The sequence below is a fragment of the Gossypium hirsutum genome, chromosome A06 (genome assembly GCF_007990345.1).
Source record: "Gossypium hirsutum isolate 1008001.06 chromosome A06, Gossypium_hirsutum_v2.1, whole genome shotgun sequence".
Classification (NCBI taxonomy): domain Eukaryota; kingdom Viridiplantae; phylum Streptophyta; class Magnoliopsida; order Malvales; family Malvaceae; genus Gossypium; species Gossypium hirsutum.
The window spans coordinates 1,805,062-1,819,298 of NC_053429.1; the positions used below are offsets into that span (position 1 = coordinate 1,805,062).

At 29.0% G+C, this 14,237-nt stretch overlaps 1 long non-coding RNA gene across 1 annotated transcript; it reads right to left on the bottom strand.

Annotated features, from left to right (window-relative positions):
- Positions 1-13,029: 13,029 nt before the first annotated feature.
- On the bottom strand, positions 13,030-13,742 carry LOC121230277 (uncharacterized). Its single transcript, XR_005928239.1, has 2 exons — positions 13,582-13,742; positions 13,030-13,207 (listed from the first exon to the last, which is right to left on the bottom strand). It is a non-coding gene; the product is annotated as an uncharacterized lncRNA (long non-coding RNA).
- Between the last annotated feature and the right edge of the window lie 495 nt (positions 13,743-14,237).

The following is a 14,237-nucleotide window of genomic DNA, read 5'->3' on the forward strand; positions in this document are numbered from 1 at the left end:
TACACTATCGTTTCTAATATATATGTCATATACTTTTATATATTATGTATATATATATTTATACATGTATATACTTTTATATCACCCTTATTACTATTATTAATCTTAGTATATGTTTTATTATATATGTATATACCTTTAATATATATAGGTATATATCTATGTAATATTAGTAATAGGTTTTATTTAATATCATTATTTCCAGTATGTATATATTATGTAAATATTTTAATGTCATGTTATATATGCATTTTTTATATATATATTACGTGTACATACCTCTTAATATTTTATTTTTATAAATCATGTATATATTATGTCATGTTTTTAATACTACATTTTTAATACCATATATATATTATGTACTTTCTTAACAACTATATCATAGGTATATATATAGTATGTACGTATTTTTTTAATACATATATGTATATGTGTGTATATTTATGTAATGTTAATATTTATTTTTTTAAACATCATTATTATTTCCAATAGGAGTATACTATGTAAATATTTTAATATATACACATGTTTTTTTTATTATATATATGTTATGTATATGTATCTTTTTAATATTATATCTTTATATATGTCATGTATATATTTCTAATGCTATATTACATTTTTACATATTACCTTATGAATATATGTATATATATATATTTTAACTACATTATGTACGTATCTTTAACGCAATATTATATATTTTTTAATACCATGTATATACTTTTTATTTTTATTATTACTTATATATTTTAGTACATACATATATTTATATATTATTATCATTGGTTATTTTTATTATTCTTGCTTTCAATACATATTGTATATACTTTTAATCTAGTATTATATGTTTTATATATATGTTCATTACCATTTTATGTTTATATTATTACTATTATTATCATGTTTAATGTCATATGCATTATTATTGTTTTATACCATTATTATCGCATATACGTTGCTAATGTTTTACATATTATTTGCTTCGTATATCCTTAACTTTTTATTATTATTTGTCTGTTCCGAATTAAGCCTATTTGTTCGCATCTTATTTCCACATCAATATAGTTTCCTTTTACTTTCTTTATCTAGAAATATTTTCATTTTTGTTTTTAACTAATTTTAATAAATAAGGCAATGTACCGATTTAACATTAAACCATAGATTTTATCGCTATGTTGGATGAAATTTGTCGGCTCTTGTTAAAGACAGAAGACCCTTCAAAAAAATCGAAAAACTAAGATTTCTCCCGGATCACGATTAAATCTTACATTGAACTCGTATTTTTGAAAATCAAGACAACGCGTGTTTTACAAGATACCAATTTTGGGTGTCGCGAGGGTGCTAATACCTTCCTCGCGCGTAACCGACTCCCGAACCTTAATTTTTCTCTGGCTTTTCGCGTAGACCCAAATTTGGCCTTCATTTTTGTTCAAGAATCAATTTTCTTTTCAAGAAAGATGATTTATTAGGTGTCCGATTACACCTAGAAAAAAGATCAGTGGCGACTCCCTTTTTTAATAAAACCAAAAGTCGGTTTTCAAATTTCCAATGAATCACCTCAGTTAACGATCGAAACCAAAATTTTACGTCGCTACATTGTTCATTTATAATAAATATTTAATTCTATGTACATATTTAGTCCCATGTTAATTTTTTTTTAAAAAAAACTTTATGGTGTGTATGTTATTTAAATTATTTTCCTTTTTTATATGTATATGATCATCTTTAAATAGATATTTCAAAGAAAAAATATACTTTGCACATATGAGTATGTTTATAAGGCTATCATGTATATAATTTATAATAAAGTTAATTTAATCTTAAATGCATTATTAAGTGCATGTCCTTTTTGCAAATAACTATTTCTAAATTTATTTATGCATATATATGTTTTTATAAACCTATTGCATGCATTTCTTAAAATTATATTTTACAATGTATTTTTGTTATTCGTTCATATCCCATACATTATTTAAATTTTCACATATATATTTCAATAAACATTTTTTTCCTTTTGTATATTTCTTGATTTTAAAAATATTCCTTCTATAATATGTTTTCTAATAATTGCATGCGTATATTTAGTTTGTCTTTACAAATGGTTTTTAATTGATCAATCTATCAACTCATACATCATATATATCACGTGCTTATCATTACTTTAAACTTGTTTCATATCACATTTTTTATTTTTTATTTTTTATTTTTTACATCTTGCATTGATTATTTTATATCATGCTATGTTTATTATTGTGCCATACATTGTCGTTGCATATTATTTATTCATTGTTTTGTATTATTATATCAATTATTTTCCATACATTATTGTAATTGGGTTATATTTTTTTTAGGTTAGTTATACTTAATTATTAGTTTGTTAATTGATCGTATCTCATGTGAGTATATTATCCCATATCATTGTTTTCCACTTGGTTTATGAAATTTGCTTTTATAAGGTCCAAATCTTTAAGATTAATTCCATTTTATTTCAAGTCGCATTAAAGCGTTTTAAGCTATTTTTATAATTATTCTTTTAAAAATTCTCTAAAACGAAGGCAATACTCGAAGTTTAGCAATTCGGGAATCGTGCTCTATCGTGATGGGTTGCGATTTCCCGTTTGTTCAAAACAATTGAATATTCCTTTGGAATTTCACTCATGTCTTTAAAAACTCTTCAAAACGAAGGTAATACTCGATGTTTGGCAATTTGGGGAATCGTGCCCTATCGTGCTAGGTTGCGATTTCTTGTTTGTTCAAAATAATCAAATATTCCTTTAGAATTTCACTCATGTTCTCTAAATTCTAAAATAAGGCAATGTCTGATGTCTAGAAATTCGAGGAATCGTGCCCTACTGTGCTAGGTTTTGATTTTTTTTGGACTAAATATTTGGGCATCCTTTTGCAGTTTTCAACATATAAACTTTTGGAAGTCGAAATTTATCGTGTTTTCGAGGGTATAAAGGATCGTGTCTTGCCGTGCTGGATGTGATGCTGTATTCCTTTGAAACAAGAGAATTTTGACGACCGACTTGGGCTATTCAAATGTTTATAAAAAGAACCACATTTCAAAAAAACATTTTTAAATCTTAGACATAAGGACTGTATTTAATCGATTTTGTACCAATTTTGGGCGTAGTGAGGGTGCTAATCCTTCCTCATACGTAACCGACTACCGAACCCGTTTTCTCATATTTTCGTAAGACCAAAGTCGTTGTTTTAGTAAAAAGAAATACTTTATTAAAATAACCAAATTTCTAGGTGATCCGATCACACCTAAACAAAAAAGATTGGTTGCGACTCCAGTTCCGTTTTCAAAAAGTCGATTCCCCGTTTTTCTTTAAATTTGAAAGATGGTTTCGACAGTTTACATTATAACTTTACATGTTAGTATAGATTTAATTTTTATGAATTATAAATATAATATATAAAAATAATATGATATATTATAAACTTAGAAAATGGGTTAGACCAGGCTCGAGTTTTGAATGTTTGAGTCTCAATTTGGTCCATATTTTAAACGGGTCTAATTTTATTATCGAAACTCATTTTTTAGACTTATTTTTTTTACCCAAATCCTACAAATTTTGAACAAACCTTTAAAATTGTATGAATAATCCAATCGTTAGATAGTTCTAATTTAGATCACTAAAAAAGATGCAAATTAAGCTTAGTTTAATACACATTTTATCTCTTACTATTTATCTTTGATCCAAAAGGAATTTTTTGAATGAAATTAATGAAAGCTCTTGAAAGCAACACGGAATAAAATCAACAGGTTTAATGGGTTCTCTTCATAGGGAGATACGGTATATCCATACGAAATGCATGCATTCTTTTTGTTCCTTGTATGTTAGTGTGTATTATAACTATATTTAATTGAGAATTTATTTTATGGACCCTTCCTACCATAAAATTTATTGTCTCTTTTCAATTATCTAATAACATTTCAGCAATATTTTCCATCTTATTAACACATAATTTTGATTTTTTTACCTCAAACTTCGAACCCTAAAACCCTAACCTAAACATTAAACCTTGAACTCCAAAACTTAACCTCGAACTCGAACCCTCGGATCCTAAAATCATCAGGGTTCGAGGTTTAAGATTTGGGTTCTAGGTTCAAGATTCAGGGTTTATGGTTTTGAATTTGGGGTTCATGGTTCAGGGTAAAAAAAATCAAAATTATAAGTCAATGATATAAAAAATTTGTTGAAATGTCATTAAATAATTGAAAAAGGGTCATAGATGATGTGGCGGGAAGGATTCATAAAATAATTTCTCATATTTAATGAGTTTCCCAAGTTAGTTTTCTTAAGAAATTGATAAAAAAAAAGTTTGTACTATATCTTAGAATGCATTTTCGCGTTATCTTTTAAAAGGAGTAAAAAAATATTTTTGTACATTAGAAAAATGAAAAAATTCATCTTTTTGGTAGATAAAGACAATATTAAGTAATTATACTATGACAACTAAATTAAAACATCATAAAAACATTAAAATCAGCCAGCACTAGACCCTGAGAAGGAGGCCGCTCTGCAAATAAATGTAATCCTATGAACCATGTAGCAAAATATTTGTTCAAATGGCCTACAACTTTGTTCTAGGTTCTTGAAACATGGCGAATACATACCTTCCAGTTCCAGTTAAGCAATCAATGTATTAGGTACAATTCCATCAAATTATTATCAATAGATCTATCTATCAAAATCATCTCCATCAATAATACATTATCACATTCTAATTCTAATTGTAGAAAACTCTAATCCCACGCTAAACGCAGGCCTTTCAACAACGAAAAAAGCTGTTGATTTTAAGATGCGAATTCTCGATATTCGTATTTAAAGATTTAAGTTAAAGCAAGACTTGGTTTAATGTAAAAAATTGCAAGGTTTTGAAACATATAAAAATCAGAGATGGGACATGTACCATACTTTTGCCTAATAAATTTAGTTACTTCCGAAATTTCATTTTAAAAAATTAGAACCTATATTTGCTTTTTGTCCCAATATAATATTCTTTTCCTTTATTCCCCAATGACAAAGATATAAGTGAATTATTAATTGCGTATGGCTAAGTGCTAACCTTGGATTTTGTTGGATTTGGTCGTTCAATTAGTTATATAAAATTAAAATTTATTTTTTATACCATACTTAAAATTATTCATAATTCCACTCCAATTTTTTAATAAAAAATAAATGTATTTGAGTATGTCCGAACCCATATCATTTTGTACTGACAACAATACTAATGACATTCAAACTAAAATTCAATCGACATAAAACTACAATTTTTAAATCCTTTTTCATTCATTTTAATTTTTGGATGTAATATAGTATATATATATATTATCAAGTTAGAAATACAAAAGATCTTAACATGCAAAAGGAACATGTGTCCTTTTTTTTTCAAAGACAACATGATTCCTCCAAATCCTTTTGTTTAATTTGTTGAACTTTTTTTTTACTCTAAATTCATAATCTAAATATTACTATTATTTATTTAATTTTTTATTATCATTGAGTTTTAATTTAGTTTCTATCGTTGTTGTGAATATGCTTAAACGCACAATATCTTTCACTTTAAGAATTAGGTAGAGTTTAATTCGTAGTTGTTCAATGGCAATGAAATAGTATGGCTGATTGTAACACCCCCTACCCGTATCCGTCGCTGGAATAGAGTACGAGGCATTGTCGAGAAGCATGAAACACTTACAGATAATTTAAATACATTTTCATAACAATTTGTTTCGATTTCATACTATTTCATATTTAAGCTTTATTCACCAAAGTATTTGAAATATCATCTTTATGCAAATAGCACACATGAGGTACATAATTCCATAATTATGAATGAACACATTTATCAAACATATTCCATGTTTTTATATATATCATTGTTTCATATTTCCATGTATCAATTACCATCACTTCCTCGTATTTCAGACAAATACGTGTAACAATTCATAAATATGCAATTCATTAACTCTTCCTACCAATCACGATTTAAATTGCCAAATCACTTATTGAGCCCAATTTCAATGTTTACTAAAATCTATCATATAAATTTGGATGTACGTATTCATCAATAAATTCCATGTACAGATATCATCATCTCATATTTCCACATACATTTACTTTCTACATTTATGAATTCAAATAGCATATACAAGACATACCAATGTATTTCAAGTACATTTTCATGATATTTCATTTCGAACTCAGATTATTTCATACTAGAAGTTTTCTCATTAACTCATTTGGAATACCAATTCACACGGATAATACACTCAAGGCGTAGAAATATATAATCACAAATGAACTCATTCATCAACCAAGTTTTATGCTTATGTCTCATCAACTCGTATTTCCTTATGTCGCATAATTCCATGTAATACTTACCAAACTTCTTCAAATTAGTGAACATCTTACGGAATTGAGTACTTCGTTTTCTCGATGCCATAGTTCAACTATGGTCTTACACATCTTCACATAATGATGCCATAGCCCAGCTATGGTCTTACACGTAATCACATATCACATATCGATGCCATAGCCCAGCTATGGTCTTACACGAATCACATATCTCACTGATGCCATATCCCAAATATGGTCTTATACAGTAGCATACATCACACTGATGCCATATCCCAGATATGGTCTTGTACGGAAATCACTTGTCACTTGTAGCCGAAGCTACCACTATTCACTGATCAGGTAGCCGGTACTACCACTTTTCACTGATCAGGTAGCCGGAGCTACCACTTTTCACTGATCAGGTAGCCGGAGCTACCACTTTTCACTGATCAGGTAGCTGAAGCTACCACTTTTCACTTGTCATTTGTCATTGATCGGATAAGTGTAGCCGAAGCTATCACTTATCACTTTCACTTTTCCTTGATCAGATAAGTGTAGCCGAAGCTATCACTTATCACTTGTTGTCATGGTCCAACCATGGTCTTTTCCTTCAATTCATCTTGTCACTGAACTGAAATGCTCAATTTGATCATTTATTCAATTTTCATGCTTTTACATTATTCACGATTTTATCATCAAAATTCATAATATTAACAAATAATCACTAAAATTTTAGCCATATAAACTCACAAGTTCAATTTTTGTATCATAATGATAATCATAATTTCATAATAAATATTCCAAATAAATCATTATATCATTTCTAATTCAACACTTATCGATTATAATCGGGCATGTGATCAATTTATACACGAGTCATTCATATATATATGTATATTTTTCCTCCTCCTCCTCTCCCTCCACATCCTTAGTATAAACAACACACTTGTAGGTAACATTAACCATAATTTTCACTATCTACTTATGTGAATATTCAAGTTGCCCATCTGTGTCATAGTCACTAAATTATTTTTATCTTGAGCTACAGAACTCCAAATTAAGATCCATAAATTTTCCCAAAAACTAGACTCATATGTGTTCTTACCATAAAAATTACATAATTTTTGGTTGGGCCAATTAATACAGTTTATTCATTGAAGTCTCCCCTATTCTGCTGTCTGACAGTTCCAACCCTTCTTCACTAAAAATTAATTATCTTCTCGTACAGGATTCGAATGATGTCCTCGCTTGTTTCTCTTGAAAATAGACTCTTCAGGATTCTAAACATATAAATTTAATCCCATAATTATTTTTATCCATTTTTTATGATTTTACAAATTCAGAACAGGGAACCCGAAATCATTCTGACCTTGTCTCACAAAATTCATCATATCTCATGATTTACAATTCCATTGCTTACAACAATTCTTCTATAAGAAACTAGACTCAATAAGCTTTAATTTAATATTTTATTCATCCTCTAATTCCATTTATATAATTTTTGGTGATTTTTCAAAGTTAGACTACTGCTGCTGTCCAAAACAGTTTTAGTGCAAAATGTTGATTTCCATTTTGTCCCAAATTTCACAATTCTTACAATTCAGTCCTTACTCAATTAACCCCTCAATTAAGATAATTTTCTCAATTAATATTTCCTAGACATTATAAGTTATTTCATAACTATTGAAATTCATAATTTCTACATAAAACTCTAACTTCAAACTCTTTTACAATTAGGTCCCAAACATTCACTTTCTATTCAATTCTTTCAAAAAAATCAGCATATAAACAATTTGAAGCTCTAATTACATGCCAAATCATCATATACTTCCAGCACATATTCATATCAACTTTCAATTTCTTTCATAGAATCAAAAACTAATAAATTCAACAAGTAGACGTAGTTGTAAAAGTCATAAAAACACAAAAATTTCAAGAAATAATCAAGAATTGAACTTACTTGAAGTAAAAATATAAAAAACCACCTTAAGGGAACTCTTCCATGGCGTTTTTTCTGATGAGAATGCAGAAAAATAAAGAGAAATCTAGATAATTCCACTTTAGTCCTAGCTTTATTAAGTAAATTTTGCAATTTTCTAATTTTTCCCTTAATTCTCCTTATTTTCTTGCTGATTTCATGCTCTTGCCGTCCAGCCCAAATATACCTTGGGTCTATTTTCCTTTTAAACCCTCTTTCTTTTATCATTTAAGCTATTTAATCATTTCCCACAATTTTGCATCTGATACAATTTAGTCCTTTTTGTTCAATTAACTATCAGAACTTTAAAATTTCTTGACGAAACTTTAATACTAACTTATTAACACTCCATAAATATTTATAAAAATATTTATGGCTCGATTTAAAATTCTCAAGGTCTCAATACCTCGTTTTCAATTCTAATTATTTTAGTATTTATTTTTAGTACACTATTCACTATTTCAAAATTTTTCCTAACTTCACATTTAACTTATGCTCACTAAATTAATAATATTTCCTAATCATTTCTCGGATTTAGTGATCTCGAATCATTGTTCCGACACCACTGAAAATTAGGCTGTTACACTGATACTCTGGCAATAACAGGTATAAGGAGTCCTTCGTTTTTGAACGTCCGGAGATGATTATTGTGGGCTACATATTAGTTTTGGTTTGAGTTGATGTTGATTGTCTCAGGTCAAGTGTATTTCAAAGCGAAAAATTACTCTGAGTGTTTTTCTAATGTTTATATTTTCCAACATCTTTTAATCTTTGTCATTTTTATATCGACAGATAAAAAGAAAAAGAATTAGGCGGAATTGAGCAACTTGAAGCGTTATATAAAAAAAAAGTAAATGTTTTTATTATACCTTGAATCTCATCTTACAAAGGGGTGGAGATTTTTTATATATAATTTATCCAATCAACTGGAATTGAACACAATTTAATCTAATTTGATCATAGAAAAATTAATGGTTAGTTTGGTTAAATTCAATTACTAGTCATTTACTAAGCGTACAATGTCAATTTACTTCATATTCTCCAATTGAATCATTCTAAGTCTCTATAGTTTTCAAATTTTGAAATTTCAATCTTAACACAAATGGTAGTCGTTAATCCATTAGTTGGATTTTTAGTAATTAATTTGTGGAAATAATAAGTTGACATGACATTACTCAGGTGATAATATATTTGCCATATTAGTATGGAAATAACAGGACTTAATGAATTTAACAATTATTGTTTGATGAGGACTAAAATTTTAAAATTTGAAAACTACAAAAACTAAAAATAACCAAATTAAAGTATATAGATTAAACCCACAACTTTTACAGAGTACAACGACGAAATTTAACCTAAAAGTTATTAATATTGGAGGATTTAGGTGGCCAATGTAAATGTTTCTTGGTTTGATATTTAAACCCTTTTAAAATAAAATTTTTAATTTTCATCCCTCAAAAATATTATAATTTTATTTCAATCTTTCCACCCAAAGTTATGTTCCTGGCTTCGTTCCTAATTAGACCAAAGTAATTAGCGAGAAAATGACTATATTATACATTAAATTACTACATATTGGAGTTACATATATATACACCATAAAACTACAAAAGAGCCTACTCTTCTATTTTTTTCATATCTTCAAATTACAGCTACACATAAACACTAACAACTCCAAAACAAGAAAAATAAAGAGTTGCCAACAGATTGATGACCAAAATTTAAGGCAATTTTCTATTTTACTTATTGGTATAACCACATTTCAAGACGTATTGAAGGAGAACTTCCAACTCCTCGTCACTTATGTACCCATCTCCGTTCCTATCAGCTTGTTTAAGCCCTCGGCCTGCTCGCCAACCCGGTAGACGAGAGCCTAAGCTAGCAAACGCATTCCTCAACTCATGTTTGCTTAGACGACCGTCTTTGTCGGTGTCGAAACGCTTGAATATGGCTTTCAGTTCGGTTACCGGCACGGGCCCTCCTTTCCTTAGGCATCGGCAAGTACTAGCCGGGAGATTTTTGGGTGTATCCTTAAAACGAAGCATGTTTTTGGTGAAATAGAAAGGAAAATTGTGTAGGGGAAGAATAGTTGCTTTGTGTTGCCTTAGTTTTGCTTAACTGAGATTATGTATATATAGAAGATTGATAGTTAATGAAAGTAGGGGAGAGCAAAGTTAATTTAGTATTTTTTTTATCTATCGGTTATCTGTTATTAAAATTCATAATCGAATCAATTAACTTAATCGACTTATATACAAAGGCGGCGCCTCTTAAAATGAGAAAAATAACACTTTTATCCTCTTTAAATTTTATAAAATTATTAGTAAACTATAAAATTGCATTTTAGCCTCTCAAAAATAATAAAATTTTAATTTAATCCTTTAAAAATTATAAAGATATAAATTAATACAATGATTGAATTACATTTTAACTCTTATAAAAATACATAACTTAATTCCACTTAAAAATTAATTTTTGGCTCACCCCTACTCTTATTTATATTAACTATTTAAATATATTTATAATATATAATAAATATATAATATAAGTCGGTTAATCAATTTAATCAACTTAACCTGTCGATGTTAAACCAATTTGGTTAAAATCATAAAGGTTGATTGATTTAAGTGTAAGAAGATGATTAATGAAGTTTATTAAGTATAAAAACCGATTAAATTGATCGACTTAGAGACTCAAAACGAATCTCGGAAAAAAAAATAATCATTTTAAAGTGATTCTCAAAATTTTTAGCTCTTTGAGACCATTGACTGATATCCTTTACTAATGTTGAAGAAATTTTAGTTAATTTTGCATCGTGGACTGGTAGATTCAAAGCAGAAGAGTGAGATAAAAGCCAATGGGAACTTTTGAGAGAAAATGATGGTTGAAAAGAAAAAGATGTAAATTAAGCTTAGTTTAATGCATTTTTTTATCTCTTTAGTATTAAACTTTTTATCCCAAAGGAATTTTTTTTGAGTGAAATGAAAGCACTTGAAAGGAACACAAGTGGGTTATTTTTGGAGATCATGCACTGATTCGATGCTCTATTATTATTGCACAAAGTTGTTCATTTTCTGTTAAATAGTATTATAACTTGGGAGCGAATGGGATAAGGAAGAAGTAGTGTTATATAATTATAATAAAAATAATCCGACTCAAAATCTGATCTGAGGTCCGTTATATAATTATAATAAAAGAAATTTGACCTGGGGTCCGGCCCTATATAATAAAATTCTACAAATATCTCAGGGAGATTGATTTCTTCTTCTCTACCTATGGACCAAAATCTCTTCCATCTTTACATTCGTTGATCCAATGTATCAATAAGTGGTTAAGGCATTTATTAGTAACCCAAAGACAAAGGTCCAAATACCTGATGTTGTTATCCCTTCCCAAAAAAAATAAAAAGAATATTATAAACTAGTTTTCCTTTATATCAATATTTAACAAATTTAAAAAAAATTAATTTTAACTATAATATGTAATTTTATAATTTTATTTTATTAAAAAAATTATAAATCTTTACAAATTAATTATATCCATATACCATATTTTTATGTCATTTATTTTTCTTTTATAATTATTTTTTCATGTCATGAAACCTAAGCTTGTCTAAAACAATTATTTATCCAAACAATAAAATTACAATTCTTAGTATTTTGAATTGATGTGTGGTGGGTGAAAAAGTTCAATGGGTGAAAAAGTTCAAGGATTGCAACACGGAGAGCATTCGTACACAAGACCATGTGGCACAAGGTCCTGGTAGTAGTGGGTCAAACGAAGTTTGTAATGAAGAAAGAAGAGGGGTCGAAGTTACTTATGTCGGGGCGTGGCCTAAGAGCTCAAAGAGGGCAATGGGGACATTGTCCTCCCCTAAAAAGCCATAGCACCCTCTTTAAAATGTACTTTATTATATTAAACCCTTTAAAGTTTTAAATTCTGCCCCCAAACCTATAAAAAATCACCAACCCCTTTTAAGGTTTAAAATATATATAAATATATTATCGAAACTTTTTTTTTTAAATCGGCTTTTTATTTTAAAATGAAAATGGGAGTCGCCACCAGTCCTTTTTATAAAGTGTGATCGAATCACCTTATAATATGATTGCTTTAATCAAAGATTTGATTTACTAAAACAATGGTTTTTTTTTGGTCTACAAAATTTAGGAAATGGGTTTGGGAGTCGGTTAGGCATGAGAAAGGATTAGCACCCTCGTTACGCCCAAAATTCGTACCTAATTGATTACTTGATGTCTTAATGTTGAAAATTAAAATTAAAAAAACTACAATCTCACTTTGCATGATGTTATTTTTAATTAAAATTACTTAAATAAATTAAGTTTAATGAAAAGGGGCCTTATTTCGAGTTAATTAAGAAGGAAAGATAGTATCTTGTAAGTTAAGACATGATCCCTCGAATTCTCGAAAACTAGAATAAATGTCATTTGATTGTTACCTAAATTTTCTTTTTTATTATTTTAAATAGGTTATTCAATTACTTCGTTTCTAGGGAAATGCCATACTCCGTAAGTTAGGAACACAGCTTCTCCGAATGCCAAAAATAACGAACATTGCCTCGATTTTAAATTTTTTTTATGCATTAGATAAAACAAATGTAACTTTTAAAATGAGGTATATTTAATTTATTTGGGCATAATGTAAAAAAAAATGATAAACATTGTGATAGCAAAATAAAATGGAATAATCATGTATGTAAAAAAAAATGAAATGGTGATTGTACAAGCCCAATTTTGGACCCAAACCCTAGCCCAATACATTAAAGAAAAAAAAGGGCAAAACCTAAAACCCTAGCCGTTCAACCACTTGCCCCTGTCCCATCCACTACCGCCTCTGCTCCACCACCGTTTGTCTGCAGCAACAATGGAAGAATAGATAGATATTAAAATAAAAAAAAGGAAATGAAATGGCTAAAAAAAGCCAAGCAAAACCATTGTAAGGGGGAGTTTTTTGGATGAGAAATAAAAGCAATATTTGATTTTAAACAAACAAGAATCAGTGATTCAAAGGCATGAAATAGCCAACCAAAAGAAAAACACTAAATCGGAAAATACATACCAAGAATCAGACATCTAAAGACCAAGGTGATTTCATTCTATACCTTTTCGGCTTCTTTCTTTTTTTTTATTTTTTTTCGAATCTCCTATTTGCATATATATTATAAATACATCAAAAAATATATAAGATAATATCTATAAAAAAAAGAAAAAAAAGAGAGAACTTTACCTTTTCCGGCAACCGTTCACGGTGGCCGGCGACTGTGCCTGCGACGGTGGAGCCCCGGTATCATGGTGGTCCGGCGACCAATCTCGGGCCAGAGAGGGGGCTGAGAGAAAGTGAGAGAGAGAGAGCATTCTCTGATTTTTTTTTAAGTGGGAAGTAAAATGATTTTTTTTGAAGATTTGTTGGGTTTTATAGGGTGTCAAAACGACGCCGTTTTGGCCCTCCGCGTAAAACGACGTCGTTTTGGGGTGGAGCGGGCCGACCCGTCCGGCCTGGGATCCGCGTGTTTTTGAATCGGATGGGTTATTTTCGCATTTGTCCCCTCCGGTTTTTCATGACTTCGCGATTAAGTTTTTTTAATTTTAATCTTACCCTGGAATTTGTCCCGCTTTTCAATCTGGTTCACGGCCACGTGCCACATTCTAAGACGGGAGGAATATTACATTTTCAGTACTTCTAAGTCGTGCTCATGTTGCAATTTGGCCGTTTCTTTTTTATTTCTTTTGAAATTCGCCCCAAAATTCGTTTTCGTTTCGATTTTCGTCCTTATTTTACTTTTTCTCCTTATTTTATTTTAATTTTAATATTATATATACTATTATATTTTATTATTATTATTAGATTTACTATTTATTAGCCTTAGCATTATTTTCACTTAA